The sequence below is a fragment of the Lissotriton vulgaris genome, chromosome 12, assembly GCF_964263255.1.
Source record: "Lissotriton vulgaris chromosome 12, aLisVul1.2, whole genome shotgun sequence".
Taxonomy (NCBI): domain Eukaryota; kingdom Metazoa; phylum Chordata; class Amphibia; order Caudata; family Salamandridae; genus Lissotriton; species Lissotriton vulgaris.
Genome location: NC_141700.1, coordinates 680,056,109 through 680,078,014, shown reverse-complemented (window position 1 = coordinate 680,078,014; position 21,906 = coordinate 680,056,109). Strand labels below are relative to the sequence as shown.

At 44.8% G+C, this 21,906-nt stretch overlaps 1 protein-coding gene across 1 annotated transcript in view; it reads left to right on the top strand.

The window, feature by feature from the left end:
- LOC147677998 (DNA topoisomerase I, mitochondrial-like) overlaps positions 1-21,906 on the top strand; it is a 1,183,590-nt gene that overhangs the window by 468,672 nt on the left and 693,012 nt on the right. The gene's annotated exons all lie outside the window — the stretch shown is intronic.

The following is a 21,906-nucleotide window of genomic DNA, read 5'->3' as shown; positions in this document are numbered from 1 at the left end:
TTATATGCATCACAGGGCTAATCGGGCCACTGTTATCACCATTAGAACACACCATTAGTGAAAATCTCAACTGGTAACTACTGGTAACATTGCATGTAGCATAAACACATTATGCATAGATCACCTTAGGCATACATCCTAAATTATCAGTGTACCACAGTAGGCTCATGAGGTGCACACATCACCTTAGGGCCTTACACCCCACCAAAACACATGGTGACCTCCAGGCCAACTGGTCTTGCTTGGGGGCCCTATCTTGGGCAGTCCCATAACACCCTCTGTCCAAAAGTCAGGGCTCTCTGAGCATGTGGTTTTGTCCGCCACCAGGCTGCCAATGCAGCAGGGTACTGGCCCCAACAGGCCGGTACCAAAAATGGGGGCGAAGGTGCAGCTCACCTGTCTTCTTATGAGGCCAAAATGCCCCACTTCCGTTGCAGCTGCCATGATCTGGTAGTGCAGCTGTGTAAATTGCACCAAGCACCAACAGTTCCTTGTGAGCCCCACTCACCGGGACTCCTCTTGGGCAACTGGTGTAAACAGGCACCAACAGTGTGCTTTAGGAGCCCCCCTCACCGGGGCTCCTCTCCCAGGGAAATCGGTAGGCAACCGCAGACATCAACAGTGCTCCCCTCCAGGCCCCACTCACCAGAGCTCTTTGTGTTGGCTAAATGACTCTGCAGGCTAGATGCGGTCGCTGGGAAAAATGACAAGGGAGCTCAGCCCCACTCACCAGGCATCTCCTGTGCCACTGGCAGGCACCAACTGCATGCGCTCTCTGACCCACTCACGCGGGGCTTCTCGCTGGCAGGAAGAAATCTAGACCAAAGTCTCTTTGGGCCCCTGAGGCTCTCCATCTGGCTGCCTCAGTGACCACACGGGGCTCCTCTTCCTGCGGAAAATTGATACACGGGTATTCGGACACTGAGCAAAACCTCAGTCAGCTGACCATTTTCCAGGCACACAATTGCCTGATTTCCTGTGTCCCCTGTCCACGATTGGCTTCTGCTCTGGGTTAACCTTGCCCCTGGTCAGGCAACTAGCGTCTGATTTCCAGTTTTGTGTTGCAGCTAGAGCCCCCGCCACGGACTCGGATACAAGTGAAGTCTCTGCCACGTCTTGGGCCCGGCAATGCAGCTCTCCACACACTGCCCGGCCGCACGGTTAGGGCACAGTTGTCATACTCCATGACAAATCAGCCCTCCACCCGAGCCGCTAGGACAGTCGTGGAGGAACACAGCGCTCAGCCAGTCTCCCCCGTGGAACATAAAGCAGGAAGGTGGCAGCGCTCTTCATGTGCTGGACATGCTACCTAGGGCAATGGCAATCAGCTCCCAGAAAGCAGGGGAAAATACAGTGCTCGCCACAGGCTGAGTCCAAGGTCACAAGGGGCAGAGCTGGGCTCAGGCAGGCCAGCTCACTGGGCCCTTCAGCAGGGAAGGAGTCCTTTGTGGCAGTTCCTCCTGGTGCCCCACCATCCTCCAGCCCTCCTGGTGCCCCACCATCCTCCAGCCCCAAGTAAGCACCAACAGCACACCTTTCATGGGGTCACAGCCCCAATACTTATAAAAGCTAGGTCTTTGTTCTCCCCTTGCACAGGGCTCTGTGCCAGGTCCAAACCAGTTCTGCGGTGCACTTAGGAGCATCCTTTCAGTGCACGACAACGTCCTTTGTTGGTGTAGGCTCTGGCCCCAGACACACCACAGGGGGGTGGAGCCAGCATTGTACAAGGCAGGCAGCCTATTCAGGGTCAGGGGTCCCTCCTCCCACTACTCCAAGTACAGATCAGGCTCAGTCGGCCTATCACTAACTCACCCAGTCCCTCTGGAGCCACTGCACCTCCCCAGTCACTGCTACTCAGAGCCAGACATGCAATACACAACAGACCGGCACAAACGCACATAGCACACAGAAATGCCCACCTCTAAAAGTGGAATTTCTAATATAGTGACAATAAATCTGCGCATTTATTACCATTAGTTCAAACATACCAAACGTGTTCATGCTACACCTCTCAGATCAGGAATTACCACTGAAACCCTTCTCAGGGAATCCCAAATGCATTCCTATGAGAGGGCAGACTTACAGTAGTGAGAAACCAAAATGGCTGTTTGTCACTAATATTGATGCCACACAGTTAAGGCACATGTCTTACATTTTACCAAAGCGCACCCTGCCCACAGGACTACCTAGGGCCTACCTAAGGGGTAACTGATATGTAGTAAAAGGGGAGTCACAGACCTGGCACCCACTTTATGTGCCACATCACACCAGCAGTAAACTGTGCACAGGCCCTGCAATGGCAGAGGCCTGTGACAGATTTTAAAGGCTACTTGGTGGGTGGTGCAAGCAGCGCTGCAAGTCCACCAGTAGCATTTAATTTTCTGGCCCTGGATACATTAGATACCACTTTACAAGGGACTGGTAGGTAAATTAAGTACGCCACACCGGTGTAGACCAATCTTACCACATTTTACCATATAGAGCAAATGTACTTTACACTGGACAGCAGTGATAAAGTGCCCAGAGTGCTTAAACCACCAACACTGGTCAGAAAAAATAGCAGGAGGAAGGCAAATAGTTCAAGGATGACCCTGCAAAAAGGGCAAAGCCCATCATGGACCCACTTCTGGTTGAGGCATGCATAGGTCCCAGTACTATAATCCATGCAGAGGATTTCAAGCCTCAGCTGGCTTGTACCCTAATAGAGGGAGAGCAGGAAAATCTGAAAGGGGGAGATTTTTCCACGCACAAGGTCAATGTTCAACAGGAACTCAAGTGAGTAAGGGAATTATTTTTGGTTCTTCCCAAGGAAGAGTAGGGGGTCGCTTGAGAGAGAGAGCTCATTAGAGTGGGAGAAGTTAAATCAAAACCCCTGGGTATTGGAGGCAGTGCGAGGTTATGGAATAGAATTCATGGAGTTGCTGCTAAAAAGAAAGGATGCAAGATAGTTGGCAGTAAATGAAGAATTGAGGAAGTTAGTGAATTTAGATATAGTCTATATTACAGAAAAGTGCAGTAGTTTGCTTAGAGGAAACAGCAAAGTGCTTTGTAAGCACACATTTTTGGGTCAAAAAGGAGAAGGGTTGAAGACCAGTTATGAATCTCAGGGAGTTTAGCAAATCTTTGGTATACAGGCATTTCAAAATGGAGGAAAACCATTCTCAGAGAGATTTGTTGTTAAGAGACAACTGGATCTAAAGGATGCGTACTTCACAATTCCCAAAGGGAAGGAGAGGCCAAAGTATTTACAGTTCTGTGGGAGAGGATGGTTGTATCTATTTCAATGCCTCCCATTTGGGTTTTAATCAGAGCCATTCTGTTTTACAAAAGTCATGAGTGGTGTTGCAGTACTTACAGGGAGGGGAACAAGTCTCTGTGATTAGACAACATCTTGAATATTTTCTAGGATCTGAACAAGCTAAAGAGATTTATTGCATGTGATGAGCACGTTGCAAAGGTTAGGATTTTAGTAAACCGAGAGAAATAAGTTTTGGAACCGACTCAGCAGTTGGAGTTTTAGGTTTCCAAGACTGTATGAAGTAAGTGATTTTACAGCTTCCAGAAAGGAAGATGAAGATCAGGAAGGAGATTTTGCAGGTGTTAAAGGGAGTTTATTTCAATTTGAAATCAGGCACGGATAATAGCATTGTTATCTTCTTAAATCCATGTTATTTTTCCAGGGCCTCTGCATTACTGTGATTTACATAGGTTTAAAGGAGAAGCATTGAGGAAATGGCTTGGTATGGAGACCGGATATTCCAGAGTTCAGAAGCAAAAGAAGAATTAATATGGTGGTTGGACAATAAGCAAGCTTGGAATAGCAAGGCCATTTTTGGGTGTGCCGGAGTTTTGTGTTGGAAACCGATGCAAGCCTGAGACTTTGGAGAGCTTGGTTTGCAAGCTCAGGTGACAGGAGGAGTATGGTCACAGGAGGAGAGAATGAGACTCATAAATTGCCTGGAATTGACAGCAGGGTTATATCAGACTAGGAGGGAGCAGATCCCGTGGGGTGATGGAGTTGAAAAAGCATTTCTGGTATTTTTGTTTTAAGCTCAGGATTTCTGTGAGAGTGGAGCATTTACCTGCAGAGATAAATTTCAATGGATTGGAACTCATGACATTTGAGGGATTACAGCAAATGTCAGTTGGATAGAGATTTGGGGACCATTAGAGGTGGATCTGTTTGCAAACAGGTTGACTTGTCAGGTGAGGACTTATTACAGTTGGATGCCAGATCCAGAGCAGAGTGCAGTGGTTGCATTTCAGCAAGTATGAAAAGGGAAGAGCGCTTATGATTTTCCTCCTGTCACAATGTTAGAATGTGTTGTTAAAAGTGAGGGAGGAAAGATGTCAGATCATTTTGGTGACACCATTTTGGGTGTCTCCGGTTTGGCTTCCAACTTTTATTGGAGTTGGCATGTGTATTACCTTCTTTAATAACAGAAGGAGAAGGTCTTGAGGAATGGAGGAGGGCAGTAGCATCTGTTGGTTCACAATAGAATGTTGCACCTACTTGTTTTGAAGGTGTCAGGAGATCTGATTGTCTGCAGGAACTTTTAAGCAGGGCTGCAGAGTTTTTGGAGGAGTCTTGGACCAGAAGAAGATATAAAGTGATTTGGAGGGTATGGTCTTGATGCTTGGAGAGGAATTTCGATCATCCAGTGGAGGCTCTTATCGTCAACATGATACTACTTTAAGTGGAACAGTATGAGAAGGTTTAAGGTTACAAGACTGTGTATTGTTACAGTTCACCACATTTGGCAGGTCCCGCTCAAGTGGATGGTAGGTCAGTTGGTAAGAATGTGTTGGTATGTAGAATATTGAAAAATATGAAGTTGAGGAGACCGCCCAGGGCGCAATATGTTTTGAGGGATGTGAATATGGCTTTCACATTATTTCAGGAGTGACCTCTGAATAGGTTTTTGGATTTAAAGATTTCCGAGAAGTTTGCTACACCTTTATGTTTTGTATAAAACAGAAGCCCTTTCGTTTTTATAGCACTGGATGTAAATAGCAGAATTTATGATCCAGAATGAGTGCATTTTGAAATATGGAAGGTGACTAAGACCAGGACTGAACTGGTCTTTTAGCTGATATTTCCAGAGAATAAGTTGTGTGTAGTGGATTGTTTGTAAGATGTTTGTAAAAGTATGAAGGGAGAATGTGGGAACATAGGCATGGAACAAATCAATTATTGATTTCATTTGTAAAGCCACACAAGGCGGTGAGTACGGCAAAAAGTGCCTGATGGTTAAAATACATTATGAGGGAAGCAGGTATTGATGTAGAAAAATGTAAACCGCATTCATTGAGTAGTGCTATGGCGAGTAAGTTGTATATGTCTGGTGGGCGTTTGGAAGAGTTTAAGGAGGCCAATTGGCCAAATGCGTGGGCATTCGCATGACATTTTTGGCCAACAAAAAATGTGTCAAATGTGTTGAAGGGCTTTCAAGATGCATAATGGTGGCCTCCAGTTTTTAAATGAAATTGTGATTCACCAAATGAAATGAAATTAATAGAGAATCAACATGTAATTGAATATAAAGAGGCTAAAAGTATCCTTCCCTCCATGACCCAGGAGTCAAAAATGTATTACAACAAAAAGAGGTAAGAGGGAGTATATGTTGTATATGGAGTGGTAACACATTTAAGGAATTTTAGTGAAGTAATATATTAGTGGTAGAATTTGGATTTCATTTTGAATAGTAAGTTAGTTGAAAATGGATATAAGACTGTTTAGTAAGTTTGCATTAGTGACATATTTGTTCTTTGTAGAGACTTCATAGAGAGGAAGAAATGAGATCAGAAGTCGATGGATAATAGAGGAAAGATGATACGTTGGAGGACAGTTTTTTGCTGCATTCAAAGAGGAAGAGTGTTCTAAAATGGCTTTACTTATGGACTGTAGTGCTCTAGATTGTTTGTTGTTGAACATTCTTTAGAGCTGCTGCAAGAGTGTCATTAAAAAATGTTATGCATAATTATAACCTCTGCGTCTTTAATGAAATCTTGACTCTGTATTCATTTCAATTGGAGAGTCGCCATGTGTGCCCTAGAGAACAAATCTATATTCAGATTCCACAGGTCGAACAGGCCCATGTGAAACTAGGTGCATTTTAAAGTGGGTTTCTATGGCAATACCGCTGAAAGAAAATATGTGCAGAGCTCCATTTTTGGAGCTGGTTAGTTTTGGGAGCCATGCAAGGGAGGAATATCATTTGTTCCAGAATGGCCTGTTATCTAGAGCAGATGAAATATGTAAATGGTCCTTTAGCTTGTCACTGTTGATCAGCTGCTTAACATAAGTGGTCCTTGGGTAGCCCGGAGTTTGGACAGCTCTATGGTTCCGCGAGCACATTTACCATCACTCAGATGATGACTGTACAACTTAATATTGGATGCAAGTAGCGTCAGTGGCGGCTGGTGGCATTTGAAAGTGGTCGGGCGGAAAGTGATAATCATACTGCACCGTAGCGAGCGAGTGTAGCGAGCGAGCCTGAACCCCCTAAGGAGGGTTCGGGGGGAATTCCCCCCGAGAAATTTTTTAAAAAATAGTGGGAAAATGGTGCATTTTCAAGCAAATTTGAGAAAGCAGGAAGGTTAATAAAGCAATTGTGAAAGTGCAGGTATTACATTATTAAAGAGCTGTCATATAACACAGGTAGCTGCTTATTCAGTATAACTACAGAGCTTTATATCAGACTTCAAGATACAATGTTGAGAACCTCACAGATTGTTTTTATTTAAACTGCAAGCAACAAAACAAAGAACTTTTTTGATTTAAACTGCAGACAACAAAAGAACCAACTAAACAGGTCACAAACTATCACCATTCAACATATTTACTCTTTGTATCTAAATTCAGCACGTCTGTACAATTTTTACCTTGCAGTTTTCAATAGCTCACTGTTGTATGTTTGGATTTTTACTTAAGGGCAAGTGACAAAATGATTTCTATGACAAATGCAGTGACCCACTGACCTATTTACTGCATTTTGTGCTCTGCATCAGGTACATGTTCTTTGCAGCAGGCACATTAACCTTCTGTGCTACCTTTTCATGAGTCAAAACTTCCATTAAACAAAACTCTGATCTCTCTCTCTGAAAAACATGAACAATATCCTTGGTGCAACAGCAAGTGTTGCATGGCTTAACATTTATAAGGCCCCAAAGGCGCGACCTGTATGAGTCTTCAGCCAGCACCCTACATTCATTGATCTGTTCAACTGTTGTTCATATTTTGTTTCCACACACAATAGCATGGGGCAATGGGTCTGCCCACTCAATCCATTGGCTGGGTGGCACAGTTTTGCACGTGTTTGGCCTGAGCCCTGAACACGTGCTCATCCGCCTGAAAAGAAGTGCATTTCAATGCCGACCCTTCTGGGATAGTCTTTTATGTCATATACTCTATAGTTTTCCATTTTTTTGCAAAAATAAATATATCGATCAAAATTGCATGGTTTGAAAGGCCGAACCAATTGGCTTTGCCATGGCATAGCTTGTTCATTATTTTCACCTACAGCAGCCATCAGCGAAAACATTCCTGAGCGGAGTACATATACTAGTATAAAATAGTATCTCAAGGTATATTTCGTAAACATAAATCAAAAGTGTTGCAACTTCTGATATAAAACATTCCAGTTGAGTTTTTAGCATTAGCTTAGCATTTTTCACAATACGTTTTCTAAAACTACCGTATCCATAGTGCCATTAGGCCCGGCCTGTCCACCTTTAAAAACATAACAGACCAAAACATAGCATTACAAATAAATAACACCTGCAGCATAACACACTTAAAAATTACATAACATCAGAGCTGTTGCGCAGCACTAGAGACAGAGAACTTAGGGGATTAAAAGTGTTGCTGCCACAGCCTAAGATTGCTCCCATGCACGATGCACAGCCACCACCACCAATTACAGCACGAAGTCACGCCTGCACAGTGCACACACCCTGGCTTGCACATGAGCCTCCCTTTATTATTTCCTCCTAGAAATCGCTGGGCTCACAAAGATGTATGCAGGCTGTACAAATTAAGCACCGGTAAAAAATGCACCTATTACTATACTGAGTATAAATATTAATTTTGTGGCATCACGTGTTGCATATACAGGTAGTGCTGCCACTTACAAATGAGGGTGTCTCTCTGCTTCAGAGGAAGCGCCTTGAGCGGAAACTTTGGCACTATGAGAGCCCGAGAGGCATTACTGAAGAGCCCCATCATGACTGACATATGATGAGGGTCATAGACAGTAGTTTGGCGTAGTAGTAGTACAAGCAAGTGCTATCTCAGTTACAGACTGTACACATCTGTGCCCTCTGACTGTCCCGTAACCCCAGTTGTTTCAAGGGCTGCATTTTAACACTTGAGGTACACATACGTGGTGGCCACAGAATCGGCTGTGGCAGTATCCGATAACTGCTCACGGAAATACCAGTCCACCGGACTCATAATGACAGCTAAAGTATATACTGTTGAAGTACTTGGTTGCCGAGTTCACAAGCACAATAAAAAAAGCGCAAATAAAGAAAATTGAAGAGAAAGTAATATTGCATACGTATAAAAAGGACATTGTTTTTGTCAGTCTCCACATTTTTCCCTGCCTGATTTTGTTGATGTTAAAAGAGTGTACACTATGCTTCAACTAAACAGTGGCATAGCACATCTGATAGCATTCAGATAGATGACAGACAGAAGGTGAAATGCAATTACAAATGCTACAGAGGGTTTTGCGCCTAGGAGTCCCAGAGGGGTAGGGCGGTTTGGGCATAGTTTGATCTATGAATTGGTGAGGTGATTGTTTATAGGTGGTAAGGGGAGCAGTATTTGACAGTCTTTTGTTGTGATTGCGCTATTTTAACTAAATGACAAGGTCCTCACAACACGTTTCTGATTTACTCTTGTTGAGCCACAACTAACAGGATTATTCGTATCTGAGTTTGTATAGCCTTCCAACTTTTCATGCTATTTATCCCTCTTTGTAGCACTAGAAAAAATATTAATTATGTGGCTCCTATCTAAAAGGAATCACTTCAGTCATAACCGCCCATTTCTCATGTAATGTGTGACACCTTCAGCCAGTACTGGCTTTTACTTCAATACCACTACTCGTGCTGGGATTTTTTTTAACCTACACTTACAATTGCCGCGCAGTTACATTGCTAGGTTCTTTGCCTGGTTTACATGCTACCACCTACCACCGCCCGGCCTTTGGGTTGTGGGCTGATGGGCCGTGTGCACAGCAGCATGACACTTGACGTAAAGTCGTTATTTTATTGAAGCTGTCGGCGCAACTGTTTGTATGCTATCACTGTCTGAGACAAAAATAAAGTTTAAAAAAAAAAACCTACACTTACAATGTTACCAAAAAAATGAAAGTCCCATAAAGTAACAGGCAGTTGGTTGAAAACTCATGACTTACTGATAAGACGTTACATGAAAATACTTGGCAGCACTGTTTATGGTGCTACGAACCAGCAAATTGGTGATTGCAAACTCTGGATACATGTTTCTACGAATTTTGCGTCCCCTCCAAAAACATACACTGTATGCAGGGCCGGGTCCTGCCGGTGCCAAGCAGGTGCAGGTGCGGAGAAGGGTCCTTATTAGGCTCTCCAATGTTTGCCTTCACCCTCAGGGTGAAAATAAAAATCTTCACTCTGCAGCAGTACCATCCTTCACAGGCTTTGATATAACTTATAAGAGACTCGTTTTACTTTTTTCACAGTCTCATGTCAGAATTGAAGCTTTTTCAATATTATATACAACGAAGCAGTAGTAGTTGCTTATTTATTTTATGCAACTAACAACCATTGACAAAGCCAATAGTCCTGGCTTGTTGTAGGAGTAATGTTACTTGTTTTATATATCTGGATGCAGTGACAAAAGCAACAAAATACAAGTCAGGCAGCGCAGCACACTATGCTAAACACCGATTTTTAGCTTACGTGTTTTAAAGCAGTTGTAAGGCACGGCCACTGGCCAGGCCCCTTTGAGAGAGACCACGACCCCCCCACCCCCCAACAGTTTTTTCATCCCACTTAAAGCCCTGACTGTATGGTACCTGCATTTCTATCGTGTTTTCTCCCCACCTGACTGTGTGTGGGTCTGAAACACCAAAATACACTCTGGGCCTCTGGCGCTGCTCAGTGAAAGTTCCACCCTGTCCCCGTTGTTACTTGGTCCATCCGTACCACAGGCAGGCAGGACTCAGTCAGACTCCAAACTGCCCGCACCATTCCCGGGGACGATCGCCGCTTTACTGGGGATTCTTGGACCATTTTTTTCATGAACCATATTTAGTGATGGCCAGTGTGCACTGCAAACAAAATAATCCTTGTTGAAATTTGGATTCTGCAGCTTTTAAACCGTGAGTCCGTGACTAATATTGTGCACAATTAAAGCGCTAGGAAACATTGAAGGCTCACTTGCTGTTAAAAGACCTGCAGTCACACTGCTAAATAACAGTGCTTGAACAACAGTCCATAAGAGTAGCACTGCCACTTACCAGCTCTGAGTAGCTGCAATGACGCCCCTCAGAGCAGCGCGAAGATGGCGCTGCGTTATCACCACTAGCAGCAGACAGCCCTACACGCCTCAGTGGGCATGCTTTCCTCGTGAAAGTTGAAGTGTTTATTCAGTAAGCAAGGTGCATGCCACGTTTTTGGGTGCCAATTTTTTCTAAAGAATTGTATTTTCGAAAAAAAAATCTCGTGCATATTTAAAAGCAGATTTTATATTTTTTTTAATTTGCACTAGAGCTGATTTTGGATGCGAGTGCTTCTGCAGATGTGTCACGGAGGAACGAGGCTTTGTGATGCGCATGCAGATAAAAAGGAAGAACGGGTGTTTTCGTTTGAGGAAGAGGTGACATTTACCAACTTTACCCATCACTAATGCCCAGCAAGGTTCAGAAGCTCTGTGTTTTTCAGAAGAGGATTTGTCTTTTCTCAGCTGCCTGTGTGCACTCTTCCACCTTAGTATTCTGTCCACACCCTCCCCTGCCGATTTTTTTTAAGATAGTTCCGCGGGTTGAACAGAGCTCCTGCTTCCAAGACCCTTTTGAGAGATCTCACGGTCAAATCTATCAACTCAGATTTCAATCCTTCCCAATAGGTTAAAAGCAGCACTTCCATTGAGCTCCGTCATTGTGCAATCTATTATTCGAGTGCCTTTTTTTGTTCTACGCCATAGCAACATCAAATTCCTGACAGCTGTTTCGAAAACTTTAATAAATGAGGGACTAGAAATGGGAGACTAGTTTTGCTGAGTTGGCGCCTCATTACCTGCACTGCACAGAACATGCATACCATTCACTGCAAGAGCTGTTGCTGCTCAGAGAAGATAGAAAGAGTCCGAGCCCACCGTATAACGTTGTATCTATGCCCCTCTATTTCTTCCATTATCTTTTTCAAACATTGTTTAATGTAAGCTGCGCATATTTAAACTTTAGCACCTTCGCAACGCTGTGGACAGTTGCATTGTAATTGCAATTATATCGCGCTTACCTGGTTACCCCTAACGAGGCGTTGAAGAGCCTGTGTTAAGTATCTGAAAATGCACATAACCGGGCAAGACATGCCAGTGACAAACTATCAGCACATGATGTTGTTTATGCCACTCGCCACCATGATGTTACAGTCACCAGTCACCACTGCCGCCACATGACCATTAGATGCCCTTTCAGATTACCTTTCTGATCAGAATGATCAACACTGAACGACCATCGCACGACTTCCGTCCCAGAGGTGACTTTTTCTGGTAAAAGTACCGACAAAAAGTACAGACACCCACGTGCAAGGAGTAAGGACAGCTGCGGATCTGTTAGCAGCAGACCCCGGGCCCCGTCTCATTTCACCATCCCACTTGATTTAAGATGATGCAAGCATTTGATAAATATTTAGGCACTTCAGAGGTTGTTTGCAAGGCCCACGCTTGTGATGGCGGACGCTCTAGTCAGCCTCGATAGCAGCAACAGATCAGTTTGATGATGAGGAGCATATAACTTATAACATAACTTACGTGGGTGCCACCCGGACGCGGTCCGCCGGGTCCGGTCGTGCTAATCGATCGACGATGGTTGTAAGCTGCTTAAGCAGGCCTGTCCGTCCAGGCAGCAGCCAGGCGGTCCGACTCAGAGTCCACATGACGACGACTCACTCACTCCCACTCCCACAACAGTCCTCGACCTCGGCTCTCCTCACTATGGCATTGGCATCACATGATCGTATCTATCGACTTACTTCCAGATAGCGTCCACTGACTTTCACTTTCACTTCTGGTGTGTGTGTTGCTGTGCAGTACTGGGCATCTCTGGCATTCCAGCATGCGCAGTGATGAGGGACAATGTGGCCAATCACTGAAGACAATGGCTCAGAGCAGCCAACACCCACGCACGCTGCACCATCCTGCCGCAGCAGCCAATCCTGGCGCAGCGTTAGCAGTGCCACTGCGCCAGGATTGGCTAAAGAGCAGACTGAAATCTGCCCATTTTGAGACCCGGGACCCCGGGTCCATGCCTACAGCGATAGTGGTAGGTCTAAAGTGTGCGCATGCGGGGACCCGTCGAAATCTGGACAACTCCGGCCTTTTGCATGCGCACTCGCAGTCACCATCTGCCTGTGCGCTGCCTCAGCCTGCCTGGGCTGTCACTCTCCGCTGCAGCTCCACCCCCCACGGGCCGGCCCACTTCCATATTGATGCCCGATCCTGTCGGGCTTCTCCCGGTGCCTTGGTGCGCTCGGCGCTCCGATTTCTTTTTTTTTGGGAACTTGGAAAGAAAACATATTTTGTTATGCAGTGCAGTCTCGGCGGTCGTCCAGGCTAGTGGGGCAACGCCCCAACGCCCCCAATGGACGCACCGCCACTGATATTATATATTGTAGTATGGCTGTTAGGGTCATTGTCGATATTGCTAAGTTAGCAGGAGCTCTGCTTCCATGCTGCTGCTGCTTTTGCGTACGTTCCTACATGACTATTTTGCAGGACTGTTTGTGCCTTTCACATGGGAACGGTCTGCGTTCAGGGCCTGTTCCTGGAGTTTACTCTGAACACACTGTGCAAGGTCGATAAACAATGCCCCTTATTATTCTGTTCTGGTCAGTCCCTAGCTCTTAGACAAAACATGCTACACAGCTGCAGATGCTGGAAACCCGTGCTTTGATAATATGGGATAGCATGTTGGCTTAACACATACTTGGAGAGGGGCCTTTCCAGTGAGAAGAGCTCTTCAGTTCCTATGATGTAAAAACTACAGTCTAGGCACTAAGGTATATGGTCTTCTGACAAAGCCCAGAGATCTTCCTTTCTATAATAAAACTTCTTCTAGCAAAGGGGAGGGTGGTTAGGCCTTATAGTCCTTTATCCGCTGTCTTTATACGATTATTTCCCCATTCATAGTCTATGGACTTGCTACAATGCTACCTGATTTAGGTTTATGTTTTTTGCTGCTGGTAGTGGCTCGTATACTGCATTTTAGAGCACAATAGTTAAAATAACATTATGAACTATAACCGTGACTCTGTCTATTCTTATTGTGGACAAGTACGAGTGAGTGAGTGAAAGGGTACATCTTGTTACAATGATTCTTGAGAGAGTCGGGAGTCATGTGTTCTGGATAACCAACTATCACTTTAGTTTCCTGGTGTGGGGCGGGGCTGACAGAAGGGCCAGGGGGAGAACTGGTTGCATCCCTCCAAGTGCGCATCAATGTTTGGCCGGCCAAACCGTCATGCGCACTTTTGCATGTTCTCCACCCAAGCTGCATTACAGCCTGAGTGGAAATCAGGCCCAGCGTCCCATTCCTCACCTGAGCACCGATCCACAGTGCTTAGACCAATCACAATGCAGCATTGCAGCGTTGGGATTGGCAAGGGGAGTAAGGAGCCTGGGTGCTTCCTGCTGTCGAGGAGCCAATAGGAGCTCATATAAAAGTAAATATATTTTGCAGTCAGATGGCAGAGAAGCCACCATACCAGTCACCTTTTTAAGGTCTGTATGAGTCGGCATATGCATCAATCGCCACAGATTGATGTTTGTTCATAGAATTGAAATAAACTAGCTTAAAATTTCTTATCCATTAAACTAAAAAGCTGCACAGCACGAACAAAATGCACTGGCATATTAATTCATCACCTCTGGTTACGTTTATTTCTAACAAAATAGGTTCTTAAAGACGAGCTAGTTGAGATAATTAGTGTTGTAGATCGGTTTATAGGGAATATACTTCTTCATTTGTGGCCTGTAGGTGGCTCTAGCAATCTGCTTGCCTATGTTTATGGGTCCTGATTCACGAAAAATGCATAAATCTGTTCCTCACAAACCTTCAAATTAATATCTGTAAAACAGCACAAATCACAGTTTTCCACAAGTAATCCTGGAAACGGATTATGAACCCGTTGTTCCTTCCTCAGGTGCAGAGGCTTATTTCTTATGTACCACAAAGAACATATGTTCTCTTTCTGGAGAAACCTTGTCACTACAACACCACCAATTTAAGGGCTGATGCATTCCCCTTCTTACTCTCCAAAGTGATTAATTTATGGCTCTGACCGGAATAAATCTTACTATTTACAGGATAGGACAGGGCTGAAGAGGAGCTGGTGAATATTTACAAAGATGTTCGAAAACTTGAAAGGCAAGCCACACCTGCACCCCACATGCCCCATATAACTTAGCCCACGTATTATATCATCATAGGTCAATATTACACAGGCATAAAAGAGTTCCAAATGCAAGATCTGCAGTGAATTCCTTGCAGTCGAATACCCACTCATTTGCACAGTTAACATTTAGATTTGCAAATTAATTTTTCAATTGGCCCCACAGTGTGGCAATGGAGTGTGCTACTGACCTGCAGCATGTCAGGGAACTTTTCTTAGTGTGTGGATATTCACTAGGACTTGAAAAACAAATTACTTGTTTTCAGTAATGATCTTTCTTGTGGATTCTCGAACTGCAGATTCCTCACCTGAGGAATATTGAAAAGATGAGGAATCTAAGGTTAGATGTAGTCACTAGAAAACGCTGCCATTTTGTTGAAATGAGAAATAACTAAACTTGCTTCTATCAGCCACTTGGAAGCCTGTACAGAGGTAACTCTTCTGCAGGAAGAGGCACCTATATATTATGTTTAGCTCTTAATGATGCTCCAGCAAGCTAAGACATCATCTGAGGACACTACCCACTCCTGTCAAGAAGGTCAGAAACCTGGGTATCATATTTGATGACAAACTGATGCTTGGAGCACATGTGAATGTGCTCACCTCATCCTCCATCAACACCTTAAGGACATTTTTATTTTCCTTGAACTCCAGAAAACAGTGATCGTTACCCTAGTCCTGTCAAACATCGATTACAGTAACAACTGCTAAAAGAGTGTCTGACGCCACAGAATGCAGCTGCTCGGATGATACTTGGTTTTCCAAAGTTCCAATCAGCCTCCTAAGCCCTATATAAGCTTCCCTGACTGCCCACCAAAAAACGAATGACTTTCAAAGCCCGCTATCACACCCATGGCTCAGGTTCTGAATATTTCAGATAGGGTCTTCAAAGGCATACCCCTGCTAGAACTTTTAGTTTTGCCTCAGCCAAAGATTTTAGGATAGCCAGTCTTAAAATGGTCAACTGGGGAGGCAGGAGTTTCACTGGTAGTACCTTTAAGTTTTGGAATAGCCTCGCCCTCTATTTAAAATCACAAACCTCCCTTCTAAGGTTCAGATTAGACCTAAAACCCGTCTCATTACTACATAATCTCAGAACCTTTTTTGGGTAATTCTTCTTTCTCTTATAATACTGTAAACTCAATGACCCCCCAGCGCCAAGAGGGATGGATCATGGACTAGGCTCACTTTACAAAAAAATAATATTGACACCAACATGTTGCCTAGGCTTATGCGGCAGACAGAGCTTGAACCAGCGTTGGCCCTTGCCAGTAGGCTCTCCGGAAAGAACACATGCTCCGTTAATCACTTCGGTAATAAGCAATATATAGATCTTCCAGTACAATACCACGCTACTCAGTGGCGGTGCGTCCATTGGGGGCGTTGGGGCATTGCCCCACTAGCCTGGACGACCGCCGAGACTGCACTGCATAACAAAATATGTTTTCTTTCCAAGTTCCCCAAAAAAAAGAAATCGGAGCGCCGAGCGCACCAAGGCACCGGGAGAAGCCCGACAGGATCGGGCATCAATATGGAAGTGGGCCGGCCCGTGGGGGGTGGAGCTGCAGCGGAGAGTGACAGCCCAGGCAGGCTGAGGCAGCGCACAGGCAGAGGGTGACTGCGAGTGCGCATGCAAAAGGCCGGAGTTGTCCAGATTTCGACGGGTCCCCGCATGCGCACACTTTAGACCTACCACTATCGCTGTAGGCATGGACCCGGGGCCCCGGGTCTCAAAATGGGCAGATTTCAGTCTGCTCTTTAGCCAATCCTGGCGCAGTGGCACTGCTAACGCTGCGCCAGGATTGGCTGCTGCGGCAGGATGGTGCAGCGTGCGTGGGTGTTGGCTGCTCTGAGCCATTGTCTTCAGTGATTGGCCACATTGTCCCTCATCACTGCGCATGCTGGAATGCCAAAGATGCCCAGTACTGCACAGCAACACACACACCAGAAGTGAAAGTGAAAGTCAGTGGACGCTATCTGGAAGTAAGTCGATAGATACGATCATGTGATGCCAATGCCATAGTGAGGAGAGCCGAGGTCGAGGACTGTTGTGGGAGTGGGAGTGAGTGAGTCGTCGTCATGTGGACTCTGAGTCGGACCGCCTGGCTGCTGCCTGGACGGACAGGCCTGCTTAAGCAGCTTACAACCATCGTCGATCGATTAGCACGACCGGACCCGGCGGACCGCGTCCGGGTGGCACCCACGTAAGTTATGTTATAAGTTATATGCTCCTCATCATCAAACTGATCTGTTGCTGCTATCGAGGCTGACTAGAGCGTCCACCATCACAAGCGTGGGCCTTGCAAACAACCTCTGAAGTGCCTAAATATTTATCAAATGCTTGCATCATCTTAAGTCAAGTGGGATGGTGAAATGGGACGGGCCCGGGGTCTGCTGCTAACAGATCCGCAGCTGTCCTTACTCCTTGCACGTGGGTGTCTGTACTTTTTGTCGGTACTTTTACCAGAAAAAGTCACCTCTGGGACGGAAGTCGTGCGATGGTCGTTCAGTGTTGATCATTCTGATCAGAAAGTTAATCTGAAAGGGCATCTAATGGTCATGTGGCGGCAGTGGTGACTGGTGACTGTAACATCATGGTGGCGAGTGGCATAAACAACATCATGTGCTGATAGTTTGTCACTGGCATGTCTTGCCCTGTTATGTGCATTTTCAGATACTTAACACAGGCTCTTCAACGCCTCGTTAGGGGTAACCAGGTAAGCGCGATATAATTGCAATTACAATGCAACTGTCCACAGCGTTCCGAAGGTGCTAAAGTTTAAATATGCGCAGCTTACATTAAACAATGTTTGAAAAAGATAATGGAAGAAATAGAGGGACATAGATACAACGTTATACGGTGGGCTCGGACTCTTTCTATCTTCTCTGAGCAGCAACAGCTCTTGCAGTGAATGGTATGCATGTTCTGTGCAGTGCAGGTAATGAGGCGCCAACTCAGCAAAACTAGTCTCCCATTTCTAGTCCCTCATTTATTAAAGTTTTCGAAACAGCTGTCAGGAATTTGATGTTGCTATGGCGTAGAACAAAAAAAGGCACTCGAATAATAGATTGCACAATGACGGAGCTCAATGGAAGTGCTGCTTTTAACCTATTGGGAAGGATTGAAATCTGAGTTGATAGATTTGACCGTGAGATCTCTCAAAAGGGTCTTGGAAGCAGGAGCTCTGTTCAACCCGCGGAACTATCTTCTTAAAAAAAATCGGCAGGGGAGGGTGTGGACAGAATACTAAGGTGGAAGAGTGCACACAGGCAGCTGAGAAAAGACAAATCCTCTTCTGAAAAACACAGAGCTTCTGAACCTTGCTGGGCATTAGTGATGGGTAAAGTTGGTAAATGTCACCTCTTCCTCAAACGAAAACACCCGTTCTTCCTTTTTATCTGCATGCGCAATACAAAGCCTCGTTCCTCCGTGACACATCTGCAGAAGCACTCGCATCCAAAATCAGCTCTAGTGCAAATTAAAAAAAATATAAAATCTGCTTTTAAATATGCACGAGATTTTTTTTTCGAAAATACAATTCTTTAGAAAAAATTGGCACCCAAAAACGTGGCATGCACCTTGCTTACTGAATAAACACTTCAACTTTCACGAGGAAAGCATGCCCACTGAGGCGTGTAGGGCTGTCTGCTGCTAGTGGTGATAACGCAGCGCCATCTTCGCGCTGCTCTCAGAGGGGCGTCATTGCAGCTACTCAGAGCTGGTAAGTGGCAGTGCTACTCTTATGGACTGTTGTTCAAGCACTGTTATTTAGCAGTGTGACTGCAGGTCTTTTAACAGCAAGTGAGCCTTCAATGTTTCCTAGCGCTTTAATTGTGCACAATATTAGTCACGGACTCACGGTTTAAAAGCTGCAGAATCCAAATTTCAACAAGGATTATTTTGTTTGCAGTGCACACTGGCCATCACTGAATATGGTTCATGAAAAAAATGGTCCAAGAATCCCCAGTAAAGCGGCGATCGTCCCCGGGAATGGTGCGGGCAGTTTGGAGTCTGACTGAGTCCTGCCTGCCTGTGGTATGGATGGACCAAGTAACAACGGGGACAGGGTGGAACTTTCACTGAGCAGCGCCAGAGGCCCAGAGTGTATTTTGGTGTTTCAGACCCACACACAGTCAGGTGGGGAGAAAACACGATAGAAATGCAGGTACCATACAGTCAGGGCTTTAAGTGGGATGAAAAAACTGTTGGGGGGTGGGGGGGTCGTGGTCTCTCTCAAAGGGGCCTGGCCAGTGGCCGTGCCTTACAACTGCTTTAAAACACGTAAGCTAAAAATCGGTGTTTAGCATAGTGTGCTGCGCTGCCTGACTTGTATTTTGTTGCTTTTGTCACTGCATCCAGATATATAAAACAAGTAACATTACTCCTACAACAAGCCAGGACTATTGGCTTTGTCAATGGTTGTTAGTTGCATAAAATAAATAAGCAACTACTACTGCTTCGTTGTATATAATATTGAAAAAGCTTCAATTCTGACATGAGACTGTGAAAAAAGTAAAACGAGTCTCTTATAAGTTATATCAAAGCCTGTGAAGGATGGTACTGCTGCAGAGTGAAGATTTTTATTTTCACCCTGAGGGTGAAGGCAAACATTGGAGAGCCTAATAAGGACCCTTCTCCGCACCTGCACCTGCTTGGCACCGGCAGGACCCGGCCCTGCATACAGTGTATGTTTTTGGAGGGGACGCAAAATTCGTAGAAACATGTATCCAGAGTTTGCAATCACCAATTTGCTGGTTCGTAGCACCATAAACAGTGCTGCCAAGTATTTTCATGTAACGTCTTATCAGTAAGTCATGAGTTTTCAACCAACTGCCTGTTACTTTATGGGACTTTCATTTTTTTGGTAACATTGTAAGTGTAGGTTTTTTTTTTTTAAACTTTATTTTTGTCGCAGACAGTGATAGCATACAAACAGTTGCGCCGACAGCTTCAATAAAATAACGACTTTACGTCAAGTGTCATGCTGCTGTGCACACGGCCCATCAGCCCACAACCCAAAGGCCGGGCGGTGGTAGGTGGTAGCATGTAAACCAGGCAAAGAACCTAGCAATGTAACTGCGCGGCAATTGTAAGTGTAGGTTAAAAAAAATCCCAGCACGAGTAGTGGTATTGAAGTAAAAGCCAGTACTGGCTGAAGGTGTCACACATTACATGAGAAATGGGCGGTTATGACTGAAGTGATTCCTTTTAGATAGGAGCCACATAATTAATATTTTTTCTAGTGCTACAAAGAGGGATAAATAGCATGAAAAGTTGGAAGGCTATACAAACTCAGATACGAATAATCCTGTTAGTTGTGGCTCAACAAGAGTAAATCAGAAACGTGTTGTGAGGACCTTGTCATTTAGTTAAAATAGCGCAATCACAACAAAAGACTGTCAAATACTGCTCCCCTTACCACCTATAAACAATCACCTCACCAATTCATAGATCAAACTATGCCCAAACCGCCCTACCCCTCTGGGACTCCTAGGCGCAAAACCCTCTGTAGCATTTGTAATTGCATTTCACCTTCTGTCTGTCATCTATCTGAATGCTATCAGATGTGCTATGCCACTGTTTAGTAGAAGCATAGTGTACACTCTTTTAACATCAACAAAATCAGGCAGGGAAAAATGTGGAGACTGACAAAAACAATGTCCTTTTTATACGTATGCAATATTACTTTCTCTTCAATTTTCTTTATTTGCGCTTTTTTTATTGTGCTTGTGAACTCGGCAACCAAGTACTTCAACAGTATATACTTTAGCTGTCATTATGAGTCCGGTGGACTGGTATTTCCGTGAGCAGTTATCGGATACTGCCACAGCCGATTCTGTGGCCACCACGTATGTGTACCTCAAGTGTTAAAATGCAGCCCTTGAAACCACTGGGGTTACGGGACAGTCAGAGGGCACAGATGTGTACAGTCTGTAACTGAGATAGCACTTGCTTGTACTACTACTACGCCAAACTACTGTCTATGACCCTCATCATATGTCAGTCATGATGGGGCTCTTCAGTAATGCCTCTCGGGCTCTCATAGTGCCAAAGTTTCCGCTCAAGGCGCTTCCTCTGAAGCAGAGAGACACCCTCATTTGTAAGTGGCAGCACTACCTGTATATGCAACACGTGATGCCACAAAATTAATATTTATACTCAGTATAGTAATAGGTGCATTTTTTACCGGTGCTTAATTTGTACAGCCTGCATACATCTTTGTGAGCCCAGCGATTTCTAGGAGGAAATAATAAAGGGAGGCTCATGTGCAAGCCAGGGTGTGTGCACTGTGCAGGCGTGACTTCGTGCTGTAATTGGTGGTGGTGGCTGTGCATCGTGCATGGGAGCAATCTTAGGCTGTGGCAGCAACACTTTTAATCCCCTAAGTTCTCTGTCTCTAGTGCTGCGCAACAGCTCTGATGTTATGTAATTTTTAAGTGTGTTATGCTGCAGGTGTTATTTATTTGTAATGCTATGTTTTGGTCTGTTATGTTTTTAAAGGTGGACAGGCCGGGCCTAATGGCACTATGGATACGGTAGTTTTAGAAAACGTATTGTGAAAAATGCTAAGCTAATGCTAAAAACTCAACTGGAATGTTTTATATCAGAAGTTGCAACACTTTTGATTTATGTTTACGAAATATACCTTGAGATACTATTTTATACTAGTATATGTACTCCGCTCAGGAATGTTTTCGCTGATGGCTGCTGTAGGTGAAAATAATGAACAAGCTATGCCATGGCAAAGCCAATTGGTTCGGCCTTTCAAACCATGCAATTTTGATCGATATATTTATTTTTGCAAAAAAATGGAAAACTATAGAGTATATGACATAAAAGACTATCCCAGAAGGGTCGGCATTGAAATGCACTTCTTTTCAGGCGGATGAGCACGTGTTCAGGGCTCAGGCCAAACACGTGCAAAACTGTGCCACCCAGCCAATGGATTGAGTGGGCAGACCCATTGCCCCATGCTATTGTGTGTGGAAACAAAATATGAACAGTTGAACAGATCAATGAATGTAGGGTGCTGGCTGAAGACTCATACAGGTCGCGCCTTTGGGGCCTTATAAATGTTAAGCCATGCAACACTTGCTGTTGCACCAAGGATATTGTTCATGTTTTTCAGAGAGAGAGATCAGAGTTTTGTTTAATGGAAGTTTTGACTCATGGAAAGGTAGCACAGAAGGTTAATGTGCCTGCTGCAAAGAACATGTACCTGATGCAGAGCACAAAATGCA